Source organism: Lampris incognitus, chromosome 11 (genome assembly GCF_029633865.1).
Source record: "Lampris incognitus isolate fLamInc1 chromosome 11, fLamInc1.hap2, whole genome shotgun sequence".
Taxonomy (NCBI): domain Eukaryota; kingdom Metazoa; phylum Chordata; class Actinopteri; order Lampriformes; family Lampridae; genus Lampris; species Lampris incognitus.
Genome location: NC_079221.1, coordinates 35,001 through 58,959, shown reverse-complemented (window position 1 = coordinate 58,959; position 23,959 = coordinate 35,001). Strand labels below are relative to the sequence as shown.

At 44.5% G+C, this 23,959-nt stretch overlaps 1 non-coding gene and 1 pseudogene across 1 annotated transcript; both read left to right on the top strand.

Moving 5' to 3' along the window:
- Nucleotides 1-404: 404 nt before the first annotated feature.
- On the top strand, nucleotides 405-580 carry LOC130121330 (small nucleolar RNA U3; annotated as a pseudogene).
- A 9,451-nt stretch (nucleotides 581-10,031) lies between these two features.
- Nucleotides 10,032-10,246, top strand: LOC130121304 (small nucleolar RNA U3). Its single transcript, XR_008811037.1, has one exon. It is a non-coding gene; the product is annotated as a small nucleolar RNA U3 (small nucleolar RNA).
- Nucleotides 10,247-23,959: the final 13,713 nt, after the last annotated feature.

Sequence of the window (23,959 nt, the reverse complement as noted above, 5' to 3'; positions counted from 1 at the left end):
TATCCAAACCTTTCACACCGAGAAGCTCTGTACTTTCCATCAGAAATGCCATTGCAATGGTTAGCTTGGCAACTGCCACGACAGTCTCTGTTGCTATGGTATTCTTTGTGGGATTAATTCTTAGCAGAAGTCAAGCTAACCATGGCAATGGTATTTGATGGAAAATACTGTCACGGAGCTTAAGATTTGGATATAATTAACGGATGGCTCTTTATACATCTTTCTGTAAGGGTTGCGATAGGTTTAGTAGAAGAGTTTTATCTGCTCAGGCAGACAGTGTCTGCTGCTGTGGTATTCTCTGTGGAACTACTTTTGAGTAGGAAAAACCCTCACTGTAACCCTACGCCAACCCTTGCCAAAAGATGTAGAAAGATACGGCCATTAATTTTATCCAAAAGATTCAGAAGACTACACTTTCAGCGGTCATTTCTGTCGTTCTTGGTTTGAAAAATGTTTAAGTGTGAGTCCGCCACCCACGATGATGAGCTACGGTGCTTCTTCCTGAGCATGAAGCAGGTACAGAGAAGTGATTTGATTACAAGCTCTGTGCTTTTGAGGCAAAGAGCGTGCTCTGAGTGGTAAAAGAAAAAAATTGAGAAAGCCATCAATTACTCTTATTTTAAACCTAACCCTAAAAACATTAAACTGCAATAGCAGTGAACTTCAACTAAAAAAAAAATCACTTAATGCTCCAAACCCCACCAATAACTTTTCAAGTTTAACACGGGATAAACTAATCAAGATACAGGACAGTGGCAGATCAGTTGTAAAGAAGAAAAAACATTCAAATTGAACCCATCAATCTCTCCATAACTCTCATATTGGGGTATCGCTAAGCCAGCGGTTGGGCACTGTCCGCCTGAGCAGAAAAACTTGACCCTAAACTCAAACACTACGTCAACCAAAACATGTAGCAAGGACCATCCGTTGATTTTTATCCAAAACGTTTACTACGAGAAGCTTGGTTCTTTCCATCTGAAATGCCATTCCCTTGGTTAGCTTGGCTACTGCGAGGAGTTAGTCTCTATTGCTGTGATATTCTATGTGCGATTGACTGCCTGAGCTGATAAAACCCTTATACTAAGTGAAATATGTTGAAAGAGCCGTTCGGTAATTTTATTCAAAATGTTTACTACGAGTACCTCTACTTTCCATCATAAATGCCATTGCCGTGGTTAGCTTGGCTACAATGAAGTTAGTCTCTGTTGCTATGGTATTCTCTGTGCGATTATCTGCTTAAACAGGTAACACACTTACCCTAACCCAACCAAAACATGTAAGAAGAGCCATCCGTTAATTTTGTCCAAAACTTTCACTCCAAGATGCTCGGTTTTTCCTTCAAAAATGCCATTGCCGTGGTTACCTTGGCTACAACGAAGAGTTTGTCTCTGTCGCTATGATATTTCTGAGGGATTGTCCGCCTAAACAGATAAACCCCTTACTGTAAGTGAAACATTTAGAAAGCACTCCGTTAATTTCATCCTGTAGAGCCGAAGTAACGGAGAAGACCGTAGGTTCACACTTTAGCCGTGTAGGCAACTTTCTTTAATCCACGGTAAATCAGCGAGACAAACAAAACCCACAGCTCGACTGAGCGGAGGTGGCAAGAATAACCAGAAAACTGGCTGGACAACCATAACTTAACCCTGCGTTAACCTGCCAGGGCAACCATGACTTAACCCTTAGTTCCTGGGTTGAATTCTGTCCCCAATACGTGTCCACCACATGAGCCCCCCCAGAATTCGCCCTAGTAATCGAAGTCAGGCAGGCGCGGGTGGACGACAGGCCGTCCGCAGCGGCTCCGGATAACAGGGGCCGGAGTGTCTGTGGGAGGCATTGACGCGGGCCTGTGGAGGTCGGCCTGAGGAGCAGAAGAGGCAGCTCGGGCCTCCACGGGGGGAGGAGGCGGAGCCGGGGGACGACCGCGACGAGGAGGTTGGGCTAACTCCAACGGCTGCGTCAAGTCCAGGTGTGCGGGTTTAACTCGATCCACTGAAACATGCTCGGCCGTGCCCCCAAAATCCACCACCAGGTGCTTAGTTCCCCGTTCCAGGACGCGGAAGGGGCCGTCATAAGGGGGTTGCAGAGGGGGGCGGTGTGCGTCGTGACGGATGAACACGTAGTCCGCTGACTGCAGACCTGGGGGCACCTGGGACGACGGAGCGCCGTGTTGGGCGGTAGGGACGGGTGTGAAAGCTCTGACCCCGTCCAGCAAGGAGGCTCGTTGGTCCACAGCTGACCAGGGACGCGTTGCATTGGGCATGAAATCGCCTGGGACTCGCAGCGGCGTGCCGTACACCAGCTCCGCAGAGGAGGCTTGTAGGTCTTCCTTCGGGGCGGTCCGCAGGCCCAGCATGACCCATGGGAGCTTGTCAACCCAGTTGCAGTCCTTGAGAGTAGCCCGAAGCGCAGCCTTCATGGACCGGTGGAACCGCTCACATAGGCCGTTCGCCTGAGGGTGGTAGGCGGTAGTGCGATGAAGCTTGACGCCCAGAGCCTCACCCACAGCATTCCATAGCTCTGAGGTAAACTGTGGCCCACGGTCAGATGAAAGGTCGGAAGGCGTACCGAAACGTGAGACCCACGACCCAATAAAAGCCCGGGCCACATCAGCAGACGTCGTGGATGCCAGGGGAACAGCTTCAGGCCAGCGCGTAGTCCTGTCCACCACAGTGAAGAGGTAGGTGAACCCATGGGAGGGGGGTAGGGGACCAACCAGGTCGACGTGGACATGGTCAAATCGTCTCTCCGGCACTGCGAAGCGTTCCAGGGGCGCCTTAATGTGGCGGTGTATCTTAGCCCGCTGACAGGCAACACACGAGTCGGCCCACGCTTTCACGTCTCTCTTAAGTCCCTCCCACACAAACTTAGCAGAGGTCAGGCGCACGGATGGCTTACCGCCTGGATGAGAGAGGCCGTGCACAGCTTCAAATACGGGGCGTCTCCAGCTGTGCGGGACGATGGGCCTGGGCTGTCCTGTGGAGACGTCACACAGGAGGGTGACACCTGTGTCGCTGAAAGGAACGTCCTGCAGGCGGAGCCCCGTGTCGGAGGCCCGGAGACGGAGGATGCTCGGGTCCGTGGCCTGGTCAGCAGCCATCTGTGCATAGTCAAGGCCTAGGTGGACCGCTCCAATCACTGCCCTAGACAGGCAGTCAGCTACCTGGTTAGACTTACCAGCGACGTGCTGGATGTCGGTAGTGAATTCCGAAATGTAGGAGAGTTGTCGCTGCTGGCGAGCGGACCATGGCTCGGCCGTCTTGGACATGGCAAACGTGAGGGGCTTGTGGTCCACGTACGCAGTAAACTCGCGGCCCTCTAGCAGGAAACGGAAATGCCGGACGGCGAGCCAGAGACCGAGGAGTTCCCTGTCAAAAGTACTATACTTGCGCTCTCGGGGTGTAAGCTGGCGACTGAAAAAGGCCAAAGGCTGCCAAGCCCCCCCCACCCACTGTTCGTGAACCGCACCAACAGCATAGTCCGATGCATCCGTGGTTATGAAAATAGGCGCTGTAGGTGAAGGATGCGCTAGCAGGGTAGCCTGGGAGAGCGCAGCTTTAGTCTCGGTGAACGCACGGTCCCGCTCTGCTGTCCAGTCGACCGCCTGGTTGGGGGACATGCCTTTCAGCGCCTCGTACAGTGGCCGGATGATAAAGGCGGCTCGAGGAATGAAGCGGTGGTAGAATGTCACCATCCCGATGAACTCCCTGAGCGCACGAGCTGTTTGGGGGCGCGGAAAGGCCGCCACCGCTTCCACCTTTGAGGGCAGGGGGACTGCCCCGTCCCCAGTGATGCGGTGCCCGAGGAAATCAATGGCTGTCAGCCCGAACCGGCACTTCGCCGGGTTGACGATCAGCCCATGCTGGCTGAGGCGTGTGAAGAGGGCATGAAGATGGGACAGGTGTTCTTCCTCGGAGGCGCTGGCGATGAGTATGTCGTCCAAATAGACGAAGATGAAAGGAAGGCCACGGAGCACTGAATCCATTAGCCGCTGAAAGGACTGGGCCGCGTTTTTGAGTCCAAATGGCATTCGTAGGAATTCAAATAGGCCGAATGGGGTTGTCACCGCTGTCTTGGGGATGTCTGAGGGGTGCACGGGAACTTGATGATAACCACGGACCAGGTCGACTTTTGAGAAGACGCATTTGCCAGACAGGTTTGCAGAAAAGTCCTGGATATGCGGGACAGGATAGCGGTCAGGCGTGGTGGCGTCATTTAGTCGGCGGTAGTCCCCGCATGGGCGCCAACCTCCATCAGGCTTAGCGACGATGTGGAGTGGGGACGCCCACGGGCTGTCAGAGCGGCGGATGATCCCCATGCGTTCCAGGTGCTCGAACTCAGACTTGGCAATGGCGAGTTTGGCGGGGTCGAGACGCCTGGCTCTGGCGTAGACCGGGGGCCCCTTCGTAGCAATGTGATGCTCCACCCCATGCTTAGCGGTGGGTGCAGAGAAGGTAGGCTGGGTGAGGTCAGGGAACTCAGCGAGGAGGGGGCGGTTGAACTTGTCTGCCTCTGAGAGAGAGTTGGCTAGACCTGCATAGGCCGCTTCCCTCCGCGTACATGCGAAGGAGGAGAAGGTTAAGGCATCGACCAGACGGCTGTTCTGAATGTCCACTAGCAAACCGTAAGCGCACAAAAAATCAGCTCCGAGGAGGGGAAGCGTTACATTGGCCATGACGAACTCCCACGTGAAACGTTGTCCACCAAAACACAGTTCTACAGACCGCACGCCGTAGGTGTGGATAGGGCTGCCGTCAGCCGTCGCCAACTGGGGGCCCCGCTCCCCGCCCATGATGTCGACGTCAGTAGCAGGGAGCACGCTTCTCTGTGGGCCCGTGTCACAAAGAAATCGCCGACCGGAGATGGTGTCGAGGATGAAGAGTAGCCTGCTCATATCGCCAACACTCATGGCCACTACTGAGTGTTGGCCCTCTCGTTTCCCGTCGGCCTGTAGTTGCAGGGGGAACGGCACCGTTTAGCTTTCGCTTATCGAGCGTGGTACATACAGAGTCCAGAGGGCTTGTAGCGGTCTGATGCTGTGGCGCCACCGTCGGGCCACGCCCGCGATGTCGGCGGGGGGCCAGTGAAGGTAGGAGCCAGCACCCCGGCATGGGAGGAACGTTGTGTAGCGACGAAGAATCGGTCAGCCTCCTTTGCCAGCTCACGGGGATCAGTGATGGTGGAGTTAGCGAGCGCAGTCTGGACGTGGGGCGGCATGTTGCGCAGAAACAGCTCCATAAACAGGAAACATGGCTTTTCTTGACCCAGTAGGTTTAACATCCTGCTCATTAGCTCCGATGGTTTGCCATCTCCCAAGCCCTGAATTGCGAAGAGGCGACGTGCTCTCTCCGTTGCTGACAGTTCAAAAGTTTCAAGGAGGAGATGTTTAAGTGCGGCGTATTTACCATCGGCCGGTGGGTTGGTTATGAAACCGCTTATCCTGGAAGCCGTAGCGCACCCCAGCGCTGCCACTACGTAGTAGTACCTGGTCTCGTCTGCTGTTATGTCTCTGAGCGCGAACTGTGCCTCAGCCTGCGCGAACCATGTAGCCGCGGAAGACTCCCAAAACTCCGGCAGTTTAATTGCAACGGCGTTCGTAGCCATAATGTGTGTGGTTTCAGAAAACTTATCCGAAAACCGACGTCGGGGTCACCAGTGTAGAGCCGAAGTAACGGAGAAGACCGTAGGTTCACACTTTAGCCGTGTAGGCAACTTTCTTTAATCCACGGTAAATCAGCGAGACAAACAAAACCCACAGCTCGACTGAGCGGGGGTGGCAAGAATAACCAGAAAACTGGCTGGACAACCATAACTTAACCCTGCGTTAACCTGCCAGGGCAACCATGACTTAACCCTTAGTTCCTGGGTTGAATTCTGTCCCCAATACGTGTCCACCACAATCCAACATTTTCAGTCCGAGAAGCTCAGTTCTTTCCTTCAGAAATGCCATTGCCGTTGTTAGCTTCGCTACTGCGAAGAGTTAGTCTCTGTTGCTGTGGTATTCTCTGTGCGATTGTCTGCGTGAGCAGATAATGCCCTTACAACTAAGCGAAATATATAGCAAAAGCCGTCCAGCGATTTTATCCAAAACTTTTACGAGTAGCTTGGTACTTTCCATCAGAAATTCCATTTTCGTAGTTGGGTTGGCTACAATGAAGAGTTAGTCTCTGTTGCTGTGGTGTTCTCTGTGCGATTGACTGACTGACCTGATAAAACGCTAAGTGAAACATGTACAAAGAGCCGTCCATTAATTTTATCCAAAACTTTCACTCTGAGAAGCTTCGTACTTTCAATCAGTAATTCCATTGCTGTAGTTAGGTTGGCTACTACGAAGAGTTAGACTCTGTTGCTGTGATGTTCTGTGTGATTGTCTGCCTGAGCTGATAAAATCCTTACACTAAGCGAAATATGTAGAAAGAGCCGTCCAGTAATTTTATCCAAAACTTGCACTCCGAGAAGCTTGGTACTTTCCATCAGAAATGCAGTTGCCGTAGTTAGCTTGGCTACTGCGAAGAGTTAGTCTCTGTTGCTGTGGTATTCTCTGTGCGATTGTCTGTCTGAGCCGATAAAACCCTTAGATGTAAGCGAAACATGTAGAAAGAGCCGTCCATTAATTTTATCCAAAACTTTCACTCCGAGAATCTTGGTACTTACCCTCAGTAATGATATTGCCCTGGTTTGCTTGGCTACCACGAAGAGTTAGTCTCTGTTGCTATTGTATTTCTGCGGGATTGTCTGACTGAACAGATAAAACCCTTACTATAAGTGAAATATGTAGAATAGCCGTCCATTAATTTTATCCAAAACTTTCACTGCAAGAAACTTGATACTTCCCATCTGGAATGCCGTTGCTGTGGTATTTTCTGTGCGATTGTCTGCCTGATAAAACCCTCACACTAAGCGAAATATGTAGAAAGAGCTGTCCAGCAATTTTTTCCAAAACTTTAACTCCGAGAAGCTTGGTACATTCCATCAGGAATGCCGTTGCCGTAGTTAGCTTGGCTACCATGAAAAGTCTGTCTCTGTTGCTGTTGTATTTTTGCGGGATTGTCCGACTGAACAGATGAAACCCTTACCATAAGTGAAACATGTAGACAGTGCCGTCCATTAATGTTATCCAAAACTTTCACTCTGAGTAGCTTGGTACTTTTCATCAGAAATGCCATTGCCGTAATGAGCTTGGCTACTGCGAAGAGTTAGTCTCTGTTGCTGTGGTATTCTCTGTGCGATTGTCTGCCTAAGTGAAACATGTAGAAACGGCCTCTGTCAATTTTTTGCCCCGAAAGTATCACTCAGAAGCTCGGTACTTGAGAAGAGCAGTGCCATTGCTGTGGTTAGCTTGTCTACGACGAAGTAATTCTCTGTTGCTGTGGGATTGTCTGCCTGAGCAGGTAAATCCCTTGCGCCAACCAAACTGAAACTTTGTAGAAAGTGCATACGTTAATAAGATCGAAAAACTGTCACTCCGAGAAGCTTGGTACTTTCCATCAGAAATGTCATGGCCATGGTGAGCTTTGCTATTGCGAAGAGTTAGCCTCTGTTGCTGTGAGATTGTCTGCCTGGGCAGGTAAAACCCTTACCCTATCCCAACCGAAACATGTAGAAAGAGCAATCCATTAGTTTTATCTGAAACTATCGTTCCATGTTCAGAAATGCTACTGCGAAGAATTATTCTCTGTTGCTGTGGTATTGTGTGTTGGATTGTTTGCCTGAGCAGACAAAAATCTTAGCCTAACTCATCCCTAACCGAAAGATGTAGAAAGAGTTCTCCATTAATTCTATCCAAAACTTTCACTCTAAGAAGCTTGGTTCTTTCTTTCAGAAATGACTTTGCCATAGATAGCTTGGCTACTGCTAAGAGTTGTTCTCTGTTGTTATGGTATTTTGTTGTGAGATGGTGTGACTGAGTAGATAAGCCCAAACCCTACCTCAAGCGAAACATGTAGAAAGCGCTGTCCGTTAATTTTATGCAAACCTTTTACTTTGAAAAGCTGGGTTCTTCAGAAATGCAATTGCCGTGGTTAGCTTGGCTACTGCGAAGAGTTTCTCTATTGCTGTATTGTTCTTTGTAGGATCGTCTGCCAGAGCAGATAAAACCCTTACAACTAAGACAAACATGTAGAAAGAGCCGTCCGTTAATTTTATCCCAAACTGTTCCTCCGAGAAGCTCGGTACTTTCCATCTGAAATGCCATTTACGTGGTTAGCTTGTCTGGCGAAGTTATTCTCTGTTGCGGTGGTATTCTCTGTAGGATTTTTGGCCTGAGCAGATAAAACCCATTACTCTTAAGTGAAACCTGTAGAAAGAGTTGTCCGTTAATTTTAACTGAAACTATCACTCCGAGAAGCTTGGTACTTTTCATCAGAAATGCCATTGCCGTGGTTAGCTTGGCTACCACGAAGAGTTGGTGTCTGTTGCTGTGGTATTTTCTGTGGGATCGATTTGCCTGAGCTGATAAAACCCTTACAGTAACCCTATCCCAAACCTAACCAAAAGATGTAGAAAGAGCCAACCCTTAATTTTATCCAAAAGTTTTACTCCGAGAAGCGCTGTACTTTTCCTCTGAAATGCCACTGCCATGGTTGGCTTATGTATGCGAAGGTATTCTCTCTTGCAGTGGTATTCTCTTTAGGATTTTCTGCCTGAACAGGTAAAACCCGTACTCTACCCCAACCCAAACATGTACAAAGAGCATATGTTAATTTTATCCGAAACTATCACTCTGAGAAGCTCGATACCTTCCGTCAGAAATGCCATTGCCATGGTTAGCTTTGCTACCATGGAGAGTTAGTCTCTTTTGCTGTGGTATTCTCTGTGGGATTTTCTGCCTGAGTAAGTAAAACCCTCACCCTAACCAAACTGAAATGCGTAGAGAGAGCATACGTTAATGTTATCAGAAACTATCACTCCTAGAAGCTTGGCACTTTTCATCAGAAATGACATTGCTGTGCATAGCCTGGCTACTGCTTAGTTGGTCTCGGTGGTGTTCTGTGCGATTGTCTGCCTGAGCTGATAAACCCCTACCCTAAGCAAAACATGTCGAAAGAGCCATCCGTTAATTTTATTCTCTTTTCACTCCGTGAAGCTCAGTACTTTCTGTCAGAAATGCCATTGTTGTGGTTGGTTTGGTTTTCGCAAAGAGTTGATCTCTGTTGCTGTGGTATTGTCTGTGGGATGGTTTGCCTGAACCGATAAAACACTTACCCTAACCCAACCGAAACGTGTAGAAAGAGCCATCTGTTAATTTTATCCAAAACTATCACTCCATGAAGCTCTGTACTTTCCATCAGAAATGTCTTTGCCATGGTTAGTTTGGTAACTGTGAAGAGTTAGTCGCTGTTGCTGAGGTATTATCTGCCTGAGCAGATAAAACTCTTAGCCTAACTCATCCCTAACCGAAAGATGTAGAAAGAGCTATCTTTTTTTTCTTTTTTATGATTAATAGTTTTTTTTCACAATAATAAAACATATAAACAAGTATTTCAGTTTGAAATAACATGGACATTAAATCAGAATACGAACGAAACAAGCACAACCAAACGAAAATAAATAAAAGATAGGAGAGACATCCTGAAATAATGAAAGAAGAAAAAAAAGAGGAAAAAACAAACAAAAGAAGAAAAAACATGACTGTGAGCCATCTTTTAATTTTATCCAAACGTTTCACTCAGAAAAGGTTAGTACTTTCCCTCAGAAATGACTTTGTCATGGATAGCTTGGCTACTGTCAAGAGTTATTCTCTGTTGTGGTATTTTTTTTTGTGGGATTGTCTGACTGAGCAGATAATCCCTAACCCAAACCCTACCTCAAGTGAAACATGTAGAAAGCGCTGTCTGTTAATTTTATGCAAAACTTTTACTCTGAAAAGCTCGGTTCTTTGCTTTAGAAATGCCATTGCCATGGATAGCTTGGCTATCGCGACGTTAGTCTGTATTGCTGTGGCTCTGTAGGATTGTGTGCCAGAGCAGATAGAACCCTTATCCCAACGCTAACTGAAAGATATAGAGCCACCCGTTACGTTCATCTACACCTCATCCTAATTTCGGGGATAATTTCTTTAGTTCTCATATTGAGAAATGTTTTTCTAAAGTGTGAGTCCCGCCACCCACAATGATGAGCTGGGGTGCTTCTTCCTGAGTGCGAAGCAGGTACAGAGAAGTGGTTTAATCACAAGCTCTGTGCTTTTGGTGACCGTTCAGTGTTCCTTTTATGGGAGCATCAAGGGAAGGAGCATGTTCTGAGTGGTAAAAAGGGAAAAAAAATGCAAGAATTCATCAATTTTATCCAAATCTAAACCTTAGTCCTAACCCTAAAAACATTAAATTGCAGAAAATTACAATTAAAAAGAAAAACACATCCACTCATTAATTTGGTATATAAAATGTGTTGCTATATAAAAATCCCAAAATCCAACCCAACAGGCTTGAAAACATAGGAATTGACACCAAGATCAATCAAGCCAAAAAACGACACAAAATATATTTAAAAAAAAAAAAATGCCATTTTTGGAGGCTAATTTGACAGCCATCTTGAAAAATGGCCTCCATCTTGGATTTTCAAGTGGCCAATCAGACAGATTTGATTGGAAGCCTGTGGAGAAGAAATGCACCAAATTTCATGCTTGTATCATAATTTGCACAATTTCACTCGAGTTTGGCTTTTATCCGCTCCACTATAACCCAAAACATACCTCAACCGCAACATATAGAAAGAGCCATCTGTACAATTTATCCAAAACTGTCACTCCGAGAAGCTTGGTACTTCCCATCAGAAATGTCATTGCCATTGTTAGCTTAAGAGTTCGTCTTTGTTGTTGTGATATTTTACAGTATACCCACCAGCAACAAGCTCCCCTCACTACACATACCCAAATAGTGCCCAAACAAATTTTAACAAAAACCAGCATCCCCCAAAAATACTTTGGGGGACATTTGTCCCTGATTTAGTTTGTCTCGTCATAAAGACTGGTTTGTTTGTTCCTGGTTTAGTTTGTCAAGTCATAAAGACTGGATTATTATTTGTTCCTGATTTAGTTTCTCAAGTCATAAAGACTGGATTATTGTTTGTACTTGGTTTAGTTTGTCAGGTCATAAAGACTGGATTATTGTTTGTTCCAGATTTAGTATGTCAAGTCATAAAGACTGGATTATTTTCAGTTTTATTGTCATTAAAAACAATGTGCAAGCACATGTTCTTGAGTTAGGGTCTCAAGTCATGAAGACTGGGTTATTTGTTCCTGATTTAGTTTGTCAAGTCATAAAGGCTGGATTATTTTTTTTTTCCCCTGATTTAGTTTGTCAAGTCATAAATACTGGTTTATTGTTTGTTCCTGGTGAGTTTGTCAAGTGAAAGACTGGATTATTGTTTGAAGCCTGGTTTCTGTCTGATTTTTTTTTTCTGTACTTGGGTCCATACCAAACCAAGGTCCTAACAAAGATGTGCCCCCCTTCTTTATTTATTAACTGTGTTCCCCAGCTGTGAGAGGAACTTGTATTGGAGATGTGTGTGTGTCTGTGTGTGTGCAACATGGTATTTGATAGATATAATAAATACAGTATAGAACAGAGAACATAGAGTATAGAACATAGTATAGATAGATGTAATATAATCGTTAGATAGTATAGAGCAGAGAACATAGAGTATAGGACATAGTATAGTTAGATATAATCGATGGATATAATAGTATAGAGCAGAGAACATGGCAGAGACAAGTTGATTTGAAGATATGCTTTTTGGTAAATAATTTTATTAGCCACACGAGCAAAACCGGTGGAATTAGTTTTTGCTACATTTTGATTCTGCAGCACAATATATACATGTACAACAACAGACACTCCACAAATCATGAACAATACAGTTACACAATAGCAGAAATAAACATATCAGGTATAACCGGTGAATGGTGGTATTTATGCCAATGGTGTGTGAGGATGGGACTATAGGGAGGAATTCAGAGTCTTGATGGACAGGGAGAAAAAAACTGTTTGCAAAGCGTGTAGTCTTAGTTGACAGTGACCTGTAGCGCTTCCCTGAGAGAAGGAGCTGGAAGAGGTGATGAGCAGGATGTGAGGGGTCGCAGGTGATCTTTGCTCGCTTTACAGTCCAGTTAGTATGTAGAGATTCAACTGAGGGGAATGGGTTGCCTATGATTTTGGATGCCTAGTTGACAATCCGCTGCAGTTTTTTCGTGTTTGACTGTCTGTGCTGCTGTACCATACGGTAATACTGTAATAGAAGATGTTATGATGGACTCGGGTAATGGCTGAGTAAAATGACGAGCAGTAGATGTTTGATCCGGTACCTTTTTTTTCTTTTTTCACAAATTTTATTTATTGAAATTTCACAATCAAAATGTTATACAGACATATATGAAGTCGATGTTTATTGGTCCACTTCATTCAAACATGAAACCTACCGCTAAAAATTTGGTGTCATCTTTGACCAGTGTCTTTTGATCACCATGTTACTAAGGTTGTCCAATCCTGTTTCCTTCAGCTACAAAATATTGCAAAAATCACTTTTAAAGACATTGAAAAATTAATTCACACTTTCTCCCTTCTAGATTAATGTAACTTTCTCTACTCTGGCCTCAACTATGCTACTTTAAATCATCTACAGTTGGTTCAAAATGCAGTTGCTAAACTAACTAGAACTAGTTGTAGGTCCCATATTACCCCTATTCTTGCATCTCTTCATTGGCCTCCTGTAAAGTTCAGAATAATCTTGAGTTTATTGATTACATTTAAAGCACTGCATGATCTTGCCCCCAGTTATATTTGCGATCTTCTCATTTCACTTTCAGACCACTCTGATCCTCAAACCTCAGTTATATTTCCATCAAAGCACAGACGCAAGTGGCTTTCTCGCTACTGGTTTATTTGAAAGTTGTCTTTGCCTCCAAATCCACCATGAAAACTGACAGTATTAATGACCCATGAAGACCATAATAGCTTCACGTGGAAAAAATGGTATACGCTCCATGTTGCATAACATATATTGAAGTAACATACAGACAAAGAAAATGCCTATGACTCAGAAAATGGGTTATAAAGCAAACTGGGCTAAATAATCTAAAATAGGTTTGGCTAAGGAGGCATTGGAAAATAATATTATTCAGACAACAGTATTATAAAAGAGAAACGGCCGGCATTTATTAAACATATTAATAACAATACAAGTGCACTTTGAATGGTCAATAAGGAAAATAATAAAGAATAAGGGTCAGACCCCTTTTGGGCTGTCTGTAATGTCTTTTCAGTGTGTAGACTCAGAGCTCTGGTCAAAAAGAGAGAATATGAAAAGATAAAAGTCTGAAACTACCTGGGTAGTGTGTGTAGTGTTTGTTCACAAAAATGGAGATCTCCAAAACGGTCTTGTCTGTCTCTCCTGGTCGTCCTCAATGGAGAAGCAAGACGCCACTCTTCCACGTGCTGTCTATGCCTCGTGGGTCACAGGGCTTGCTGCTCCATTCTCTTGGGGAAGGAATCCAGTACACAAAAAAACCAACCTGCATACCGCAGGGTAGAAAATAAGTCTCTACTCTCTAAAGCACCAGATCTAGAATATTTGAATCAATCTTTCACATTACCAAATAATGGAATTAGGAAACAAAACGAAGCTAGTGAAGGTCCTTGCAGCTAACAAGTACAAATCACAGCGGAATCGTATAACATTTCACATTCATATTAAGCTATAGGATATAGGCTATCTGAAAATCCTCCGATTGGTTCTTGTAATGAAATGTTCTAGGTTCTCTTCAGTTCTAGGCCTAACAGGCCTACACATTATAAGACACCTACTATGCTACTACAGTGCATGGATAGAAAAAAGACAAACATGGCTAAACTAGCGCATGGTTAGCTACTGTAGAAACTCACTGAAGAATCCGGGCAAATAAAGAAAACGGGTTTCCAAGCAAGCAATCCTCTGCAATCCAAACGGGATTAATTAATTTAAACTGGTAAACTTAAATGAGTAAGGATAACAAAGGCTTAAATTTTGTATCTCTGTTCCAGCTTCTACGAGTTGGACTTTGGTTCATTCGTCTGCAGCTCAAGAAAGGTCTGCAGTCAATCTTTTACTCTAGTTCTGATCTGACAAGGCCTGGTAATTTTCCGTTTGGACAGGCTGCTAGCGCCCTCTACAGGGGACTGCATGGACATGCATTAACTCTTTCTAGGGCAGCTAAAATCAGGGGGGTTACACCTCGTTGGTTACATGCTACGACAGGGAAGTCGTCAAATCTTGTTTGTAAATATTAACTTCTCAAAGTTCGCTATATACGACATAAACTTTCATTACACATGAAGTCTTGTTAGTTTCTTGCTTGCGGAGATCTTCCCTTCATCTAACTTATGTGAAAGAAACCCAACAGGATTTGCCCCTCAACATTAAAATCGGCTGTCAAAATAAGTCTCAATACAAATCATAGTTGCATGTAATACAATAATTGCTTGCCGGTACTGGTTAAGTCTTCCTGACGTATATGTATGTGTATGTAACCTTAAGCTGAGACTTCAAAATGATAGTACTATTACTTATAATAAATGAAATGATGTATACATAACAAATGCAGTTAAAATGAACTCTCAATCATAACATTGGTCTTGGAAAAGGTAGACGAATATTACAAATTATGTAAACATGATGGCATCAGTCTTTTATCTATTGCTTATTCCAACTGCAAAACAAAATATGACTTCGCCTTTGCAGTTTTAGCCCCAAGCCTCTGGAATAATCTCCCCCAATCTATTAAATTTGCTAAATCTTCGATTGTTTTAAGCGGCTTCTAAAAACCCATCTTTTAATGGATTCCCATGTTTGACTTCTGTTTTGTTTTTTTAGCTTGGTCTGTTACTACCGGTTCTATATATATATATATATATATATATATATATATATATATATATATATATATATATATATTAAAAGATTTCATTCACTTTATGTATTTGTTCGCATTTTGTGTATGTAATGTAAAGCACTTTGTAACGGTGTTTAACAGTGATATAAATAAAATTTTGCTTGCTTCAAACTAATGGGACTGTGTCCAGATAGATGGGGTTTCCTCAGTTTTAGGTAGTAATTGTCGTCTTTATGCTTACCACAGATACTGTTCTCTGGCCATGACAATTGCACTCCTTGTCGGCCGGTTTAATGATCTGTCTGTTATCGAGGAGTTCTGATAAGGCTCTGTCTTTTGTACTATTAGGTTTTACTACATGCTGTATGCGGAAGAATTTGTAAAAATAATTCAAATTGGCCACAATGAGGGTCGCGATTTCTGCCAGCAGCGTGCTGTTAGGAGTCTATTCTGACTTGGGAGTGAATGGCAGGGGCTCCGCATCTGTGCTGTCCTTGTAATACACTGCTAGTTTCAGTCTTCTGTGGCATTGTTGAATGTCCCTTCTGATCTGTTCCATTATGCTTTTTGTTACTTAGTTGGAATGAATTTTATTCCTCTGTTCAGTAGGGTTAATTGTGGGGAAGTTCGGAGAAAGTTTTTCGCTAGTACTACATTTTCATTCCCGTCCTGTATCGGCAGGCTTGTGGGGACTTTTAATTTAAATACTCCAACCAGTTTTGTCAGTAATTATATTGCTGTCTGTGGAGTCCAGTGCACCTTGTCCTTCTATAAGTCTCGAAGAGAGTCCTATTTAGTGGTGGCATGGTTGGAGTTGCCTTTGATGTATTCATTCAGTTTTTGTAGGTTTGTTTGTTCCCCCAGCAGGAGGCTTGTGGAGTAGTTAATCATGGGTATCTGCACATTGGCCTGTGGTAATTTGCTTTATGCTGCTCTGATGCCCCCTGAAGCTGCTTGATGGTGGTCCTTTTCAGTTTTTGTGATCTATTACTTCGCCTAAAGGACACAATCACCTCTTCCATTGTGTTGGAGTGGGTGGCTTTGTTGGTTGTGCTCTGCGCATGTCTGAATGTGGCTCCCGGATAACTGTCAATTTGTAGGTTAGCCAAGTCGAAAGGTGGGAATTTGGCAGCATTTGAATTTCCCATTATCAGTATAGTTTTGCTTGTGCTTATGTTAAACCTCTAGTCTTGGCATTTGTTTTGTTTGTTTGCCAGATAGTCTGGGGTATAGTGGTCAGGTTTATTTTTCGTCCACTTCCAGACAGCTCTGTTTAGCTGTTGTGTGATTTGGCGTGAGGGTCAGACCAGTCAGGATTGGTGAGTTGTTGTTGGGACGGTCCCGCCTCGTCCTGTAGGAGTGTTTATTTGGTCTGGATTCCCATATGGATCAGTCTGTTGTGTGGGTATTCCAGTGTGGTTCCTTCCCTGCCTCTGTTCTTTTGGGGATGGTGCCTGCAGTGGTGGTGTGGGGAGTATAGTCCTGCTTTTCAGCTGACCAGTCTCCCCTGATCTCCGCGGCCTCGCTGGTCCTCAGTTGCAGCTGTGGGGCCGTAGACGGCTGTGGGCGATCACTCATTGTTTGCGTGGGGGAGGTTGTTTGTTGTTTTCTGCCCCCGTGATGCGATTCGGCGGCACATGGACTTGGGTGACCACAAGCTTCGTTGTACCAGATGGCCCCGCCATTGGTGATTGACTTGGGCGTTTGGTGGCTTCGATTGGCTGTCCTCAGCCTCGAAGTCTGTCAATTTGGAGATGAATATTGTCTGTCGTCAATCGTCTCCTCCTGCAAGTGGCAGCCCAGGCCTTTCCTTGCCGAGGATGAGGCTACCTGGAACGGGCCATCCTAGTCCCGTGTGGATAGGTTGGTGAATTTATCCATTTCTCCTTTTATCAAGTTTTTGTAGTGTTGCTGTACTATTCTCATGGTTGTGGCAGCCCAGTTTTTTTGCAATGTCCTCAATCTTTCTCCGTGTCTTCGTTCAGGACTGCTGGTTTAATGGTGGTAGTCAAATTGTTGGCCAGACTAACTGGTTGGTTGGGGGCTGCTGTGAGGCCGACGCAGTTTTCGAGTGATGGTTTGCTGTGAGCAGTTTATGAAAATTCGCCGTCTTTAAGCCGAAGTCTGTCATCAGACCGTTGTCTTTAATTTCATTTAGCTCTATTTGTTGTTGTAGAGGGCCTTAAAGGAGCAGCAGCCCCTGGTGAATCTACCCTCAAATGTGTATCACCACAGTGGCATAGAAAGGGACTTTGTCTGTAAGCAGCTACTCCGTGAAAAGAATCTCACCCTGGAATTAGCGATAAGCACCTGTGTGCTTCATGAACAGTCAGAAAAGAGCTCCAAGGAGTTAAAGAAAGAAGCGGATATGTACGCTATTCAGAAAACTCGCTGTGGCAACTGCAATGGACAACACACGTTCCTGACCATAGTAAATGTTATGCATTCAATAAACAATGCAATAATTGTGGCAAACTCAATCATTCTGTTAAATGCTGCAGATCCACACCAGCATTGCCCATAGTTAGCGCCAAAGCCCCCCAGTCATTACTAAAAAAGACAGCCAGATAGTGAGAACGAACTGACCACACAACCAGACAGTGCTTTGGATGATACGTTTTTTTGCGACCCAGTTGATTCAGCCACTCGGGAGAAATCTTCACAACGCTGAAACTGAAAAGTAGAAAGGGCAACTGAAGGTAAAATTGGTTTACACTTTGATTTTTGTATTGTCTTTTAACATTTCTCTGTTCAGCACACGTATTCTTATCTCGTTTGTAGCCGGGCTCTGCTTAGGTTTGGCGGTGGAGAATGCGTGGTTGCCAGATACAGCTGATAGTTTCCAGCCCAAAAGCTGTCCAAAAACCGCCAGGATGTACATAAAACTGCCCAAAATGTAAAATCAATATATAGTTCAGTAATGTTATTTAATTGCCATACTATCCAGCATAAAAACAATGTACACTGACAGCCGAAGCACGCACAAAATAGCCTAACTCTTATAATGAGAAATTACAGCACTGCAAACCACAGCATATCGATCTTAGGTGCTACTGCCACCCTCTGGACAACATATAAATACTGTATGAGAGTCATCAAATGGGTTCGCCATGGTGCTGCGCATCTCTCTACTCCTCGGGAAGCGGCAAGTCAGACAGAGCTGAACCAAACAATTATCGTTTTCATGTCAATGCAGCAACAATATGTTGCGATCAAATCTATGTCCCTCTTTGCAAAAGCACAGAGGCACAGAGCGCGGTCAGTGTGCTCAAGCGCACGCAGGTATTGCACTTTTACAGGGTAGATTTAAATAGAGTTTATCTGTGAACATACACAGTAATCAATATTAGCTTTTACTCCAGACGTGTGTGTGTGTGTGAGAGAGAGAGTGAGTGATATCTTGCCTTTAGATGCAGAACAGGCTGTCGGTTGCAACTTGAACACACTGGTGAAAAACACATGTGAACTTTATAGAACTATGTACAGTTTGACATAGCTGTGTAGTACATGGATGAGTCAAACCTCCCCAACAGCTGTGGGGGAGGTTGGAACATGGCTGAGGTACATCTGTGTTAGACTTGTGCGCACATCCATCAGAGCAGAAAGGAGCAGTAATTCCATGCAATTTCTGGTATCGTCCTTGTTACTTGGGAAATGTTCTTTCCACATGCGCAGTTGAGATGGGCAGGGTCAGAAATCTTATTGCACCTAGTGCTAAATCCTGGAAGCACTGGTTTCCTCCAACATCTGTAAAGGTTTCCACCTCCAGCCAAAAGGCATCGATGGGCTGATCATGGGAGAAATTTGTTGATGCCATATTTCTCCACTGGGTCTCAAGTGAGCATGGAAAAAAAGCCGGGCACAGTAGCTCTAGTTTCCACAGCATTTCCAAAGAGGCAGGTAAGCACACCTGATGCTGCACCAGGACTTCTTTCAGAAACTCCATGCAGCATGTTGTAATGAGCTGCGTCTTCTCAAGGGGCGGAGTACTGGTCTCTAATTTCTGACTAAAAGAGGTCACCAGAGCTGCCTCAAGAGGTGAAATGAATGTTTGGGTGTTGTAGGTCCAGTTACCTGATCTGTTGATCGGTGTTCATGCGACGTATGATCTGCTTGATTATTCGTCTGTGTTGACATGAACAGCCTGTTAAGGTCCCTGAAAACGCCTAAGCTGTCTCCTGTTTCCATCTGAAAGTACTTGATCACAACTTTGATCTCCTGAAGAATTAGATGTAGAAAATGCATGAAAAGACTTTGTCGAGTCATTATACATCTCACTCAGGAGTCGCACAGCATAGCAGTGCTCATCATTTGTTGCCTGAGTGAAGTGTAACTTGAGCTTATTTTCTTGCTCAAGTATTCTATCGATGCAGTCAGCTGTCACTAACCAACGGGTAGCACTTGGTGAAAAAAATTTCAGCGGACATTCCCCATTGTTAATGGTCTTGTAGATAGCTCGCTTGGCTGAATGAGCGAACCAGTTGTAGGACTCGTATGTAATCCAGATTGTTGGGGAGATGCTGCATCGCCTTGTGAGCAACGATGTCAAGGGAATGGCGCACACACAGCTAATTAGCTGTAAACCGGGTTGTTGTTTTATGAGTAGTGTAAACTGAATGTTGTTTATCAACTATGACCCTGGCTCCGTCAGGAGCAATTCCCACCATGTTGTTAATTTTTAGACGGCTATCTTCCAAAAACCTAATGATAGCTTCCACAATCCCTTTGGCATCTGAACGTGAAAGTTCAGCCAGGCCGAGGTAATTGCTGACAAAGTTGTTGTTTCTTGGAGCGACATTTCACGTAAATGCAAAGCAGTTTGTTTACAGAAATGTTGGTGGTTTCATTCAGGTCAAGTGAGTAAGGGGACTCACCGATGTCCTCTCTGAGCTCTTGTCTGAAATGCGGTGCCAGTACTGATCTGATTACAGCCGTACACTTGGTTCTGCGTTTTAAATTCTCCGGTCTCATCTTGCAGTATATCTGAGAAGTCGTTAACAGCGTTAATAGAAGTGTGGCGAGCGATAGACGTTGCTATGCTGAGCTCGTGGCGTTTCCGGTCGTCTTTGATGTTCTGGTTGCTCGTCATGGGCACAGTAAAGGGTTTCACACTAGACAGGCAACGAACCTTGTGTTTGCTGGTTGCACCGTGATCTTAAGTCTTTTAAATGAGCCCTAATGCCGTTTTTGTAAAATTTGCAATGTGCCTTTGTCTCGTAGGTAGTACCATAACTCATTTCTCCTCTCACCAGAATGTTGTGCTTAGATGTTATTTAGCCTAGTTAACCATATATATTTTAATGTACTGGAATTTGTAATACAAAAAAACCTGCCCAACTCATGGAAAACCAGCCGAAACGACACCCACCTGCCCAAGGCCATTTTAACCCGCACAATCCAACCGAAAATCGTCCAATTACCTGGCGACAGTTAAGGTAACAGCGGACTTGTGACCACGTGATCTGCATGAGCTTATCCCCCCCCGGGGGTGTTCTTGAGTGGCCACAGGCGGTTAGCACCGGTCCTACAGTAAATCAGGAAGTGAAGAAAAACTCGGGAAGTGAAGCTAAGTTTACTAGTTAAATTGACCGTTAATTCCTCTTGGATTACATGTTTGCGTGGATCAAATGAGTGAATACTTTGGTGTTAAGAGTATGTCATGGAATGCAGGTAATATGAAGTTAGTACTGTTATTTGGGTGACATTTCATGCTTCCAACATAGTGTTATTAACATACAACATGTAACCTGATTCTCTGGCGCTTGCATGTTTGTTTCCTGTAGACCACCCACTGTGGTGCCTGCCAATAAACGGGTAAAGGGAAGTTCTGTCTCCTCTGTTTGATCAACACACATTGGTGACGGCTGTCGCACCTGGACCACATACTCTCACCTACACCTTCTTTATGCTAGCTCCATCCCGTCTGCTCCTGGGTCCTTCGTTGGTCCGTCGACGAAGAAAACGTGTTCCGTCGTTGGCGTAAATGGCTCCGTTGGCGGGAGCGGTGTTGGTAGTTTTGTGGTTGGTCTTGCTTTCCAACGCGTCCGTCTCTGGTCCCCGAAGCACAAGTCCGTCGGAGTCTCGGTCTGGTGAGCCATAGCCGTTGCGCTGGTGTGGGCGCCCGTGCCGGTAGTTGACTGTCGTCCACTCGGTGGCTTCCGTGTAGGTTTGCCGGTGGTGGAAAAGACGTGGTCTGTCATCCGTGTAGGTGGCTCCTTCATTTCGGTTAGTCGCATCTCGTCTGTAAGGGGGTCCCGTGTTGGTTTGTCGTTGAGGAAAACGTGTTCCGTCTCTGATTTAAGTAGCTCTATTGGTGAAGGCGGTGTTGGTAGTTGCGTGGTTGGTACTCCCTTCCAACGCGGCCGTCGAAGTCTTGGTCTGGCGAGCCATAGTCGTTGCTGCTGTCGACGCCCGTGTCGATAGTTGATGTTCATCCACTTAGTGTTTTGTTTCTTCTGTCCTAGGTCGCCATAATGCTGTGGATTGACTCGTCCGGATAAAAGTTAAAAAATAAATAAATAAATAATTCTGGGTTTTTAAGTATTTTGTCCAGAAACCAAAGTGTTGTCAATTGGCTTGGTTTCTGTTTAGACAGGCCATTGAGATGTTGCTCTGTCTAAAAAAAACATTTTTTTTAACTTTTTCTAAATAAGAGAGGGGGGGTATTTTGTCCAGAAACCACAGCGCCGTCTATCGGCTTGGTTTCTGCTTAGACAGGCTGTTGAATGTTGCAACGTTTCGGTTTTTAAGAGACATTCAGGCCGGCCTATATGACGTTTTATGGTAAAAATAAATACATTGAAATAGCTACGTGGAAAAAAATCCGTCATTGATGTAGCGTTCCTCTCCTATCTTCTGTTTCTCTATTTTTATAGTCCCTCAGGGCTTTGAAAAGCAGGTTGGCATGCTGATTGAAAGATTTTTCATTTTGTCCAAGAAATCTTATGTATCTTGGATGTAGCTAGGATGTTTGTTAGAAATGTGGTTAAGATAACATTCAGTAAATTCTGCTGTTAAGTATCACTGTTGCAGTCAAACAATTGTGTAACCGGGAGGAATTTCATAGGGTGTACTCCAGGATTTCGGATCTTGGTAATAAATAAAATCTTTTAGGGCGGGGATTGTCACTACCCTTCAAATATATATGTGTGTATATATGTTCTTTTTAGTATTCATCAAACCTCCAATATTTTGTGTACTACTGGTATGGTGTATGGGAAAATGGGGATAAGTTTGGTGTAATGTCTGGTGTTACTGAATTCTGTCTGCGACATATTATTCCCTATCCAAAATAACCTCCCCACTACCTTTATCTGCGGGTTTAATAACAATGTGTTTGTTTTGAAGTTGCTTAAGAGCTTCAATTTCTTCCTGGGATAAATTAGTGTTGTCTTTTCCATCCCAGTGAAGATTCCTCAGAACGAATATACGCTATGTACAAAAGTATTGGGACACACCTCTTAATCATTGAATTCAGGTGTTTCATTCAGATTCATTGCCATAGGTGTATAAAATTAAGCAGCTAGCCATGCAGCCTGCATTTACAAACATTTGTGAAAGAATGGGTCTGACTAACCATTAAGTGGCAAGGTCTGCATCAGTCCTGTATTAGTCAGATTCAATGTCAATATATTATTGGCGAATTATCTCCCTTGCAAGCTCTGACGAATGAAGGCGTAACCTTACATTCACTATCGGTGAGTAAGTGGAAAAGAGGAGACGAGAGCTGTGCCTAATGTTAATAAGATTGGCTTGTCTTTAATTTTCTGAGTGTTGGGAGATGACCGACAACAAAACTGGCAGAAGCCAAAAGATCAAAAACATCATTCACAATGAATGGGAGGAAGATTTTTATTTTTTATTCCAACGCAAAATCCATATGTCTGATCTGCAATACTAGTGCCGACGAAGAGTAATTTGGAGCGGCATTTTAAAATGGTGCACAAAAGTAATGATACAGATTTCTCAGTGAAAACGGCTCTAAGAACCAGAAAATAGCAGGAATTGAAGTCTCAATTAGCGCAAGTAATTTTTATGAGACAACTCCAAGGGTAAGGCTGCAATGATGATATCGTATCGCAATCAGTCACGTTCTTGTTAAGCATACAACCATTCAAGACGGTGAAATTGTGAAAGACGTTTGTTGTGGCTGCGGATGCACTCTAAGGTGATTTCAAGAATAAAACGGACACTGACTGCCATTAAAGACCTTCAACTATCCCGGAATACTGTTAGACGGCGCTGTGAGGAAATGGCCGAGAATCTTAACGAGCAACTGAATGACATGGATGCATGCGAGTGTTTTTCCTTCTAGTTTGACGAGTTAACTGATATGGTAGTTGTGGCGCAGTTATGCATTTTCGCTAGAATGTTCTTTGAAGACATGAGCGCAAAAGATCTACTCCCCATTTTGCCGCTTAAAGGGCAGACTAGAGGCGAATATATTTTTCAAGCATTCATGGAATTCGTTAACCAGACTATACTTACCCTTTTTTAAACTCTCCCTTGCAACTGATGGCGCACCTGCTATGGTAGGCTGTACTAATGGGTTCGTGGAATTGTGCAAGCGAAGTGATTCTTTACCGGACTTCTTTATCATTGCATAATTCACCAACAAGCGCTGTGTGGGAAGATCTTAAATATGAAAGTAATGGATGTAGCTATGAAGATTGTGTGCTCAGTTAGGGCGAGGAGGCTATTTTGTGCACACATGGTGGAGATGGTAGCAGAACACAGACTGTTACTGCACACGGGTGTAAGGTGGCTGAGCCGAGGCAAATTTTAGGAGAGATTCAATGAGTTGTTAACTGAAATCAAAGATTTTCTCAGGTTTGCTAAACATGCCGATAATACACAACTGGAGGACAAGTGGCTTTTGGATTTGGCATTCCTCATCGATCTCACTAGCACGCTAAATGAGCTGAATTTAGAACAATAGGGAAAGGATAAACATGATCAGCTCAGTGAAGGCGTTTAATAGCAAGCTCCAACTGCTGTCAAGTAGGCTGTAACGCATTGACCTGTGACACTTTGCTGACGTGCTGGACTTAAACGTCAGGGCAACGACACAGCACAGCTTGATAGTACAGATCCACA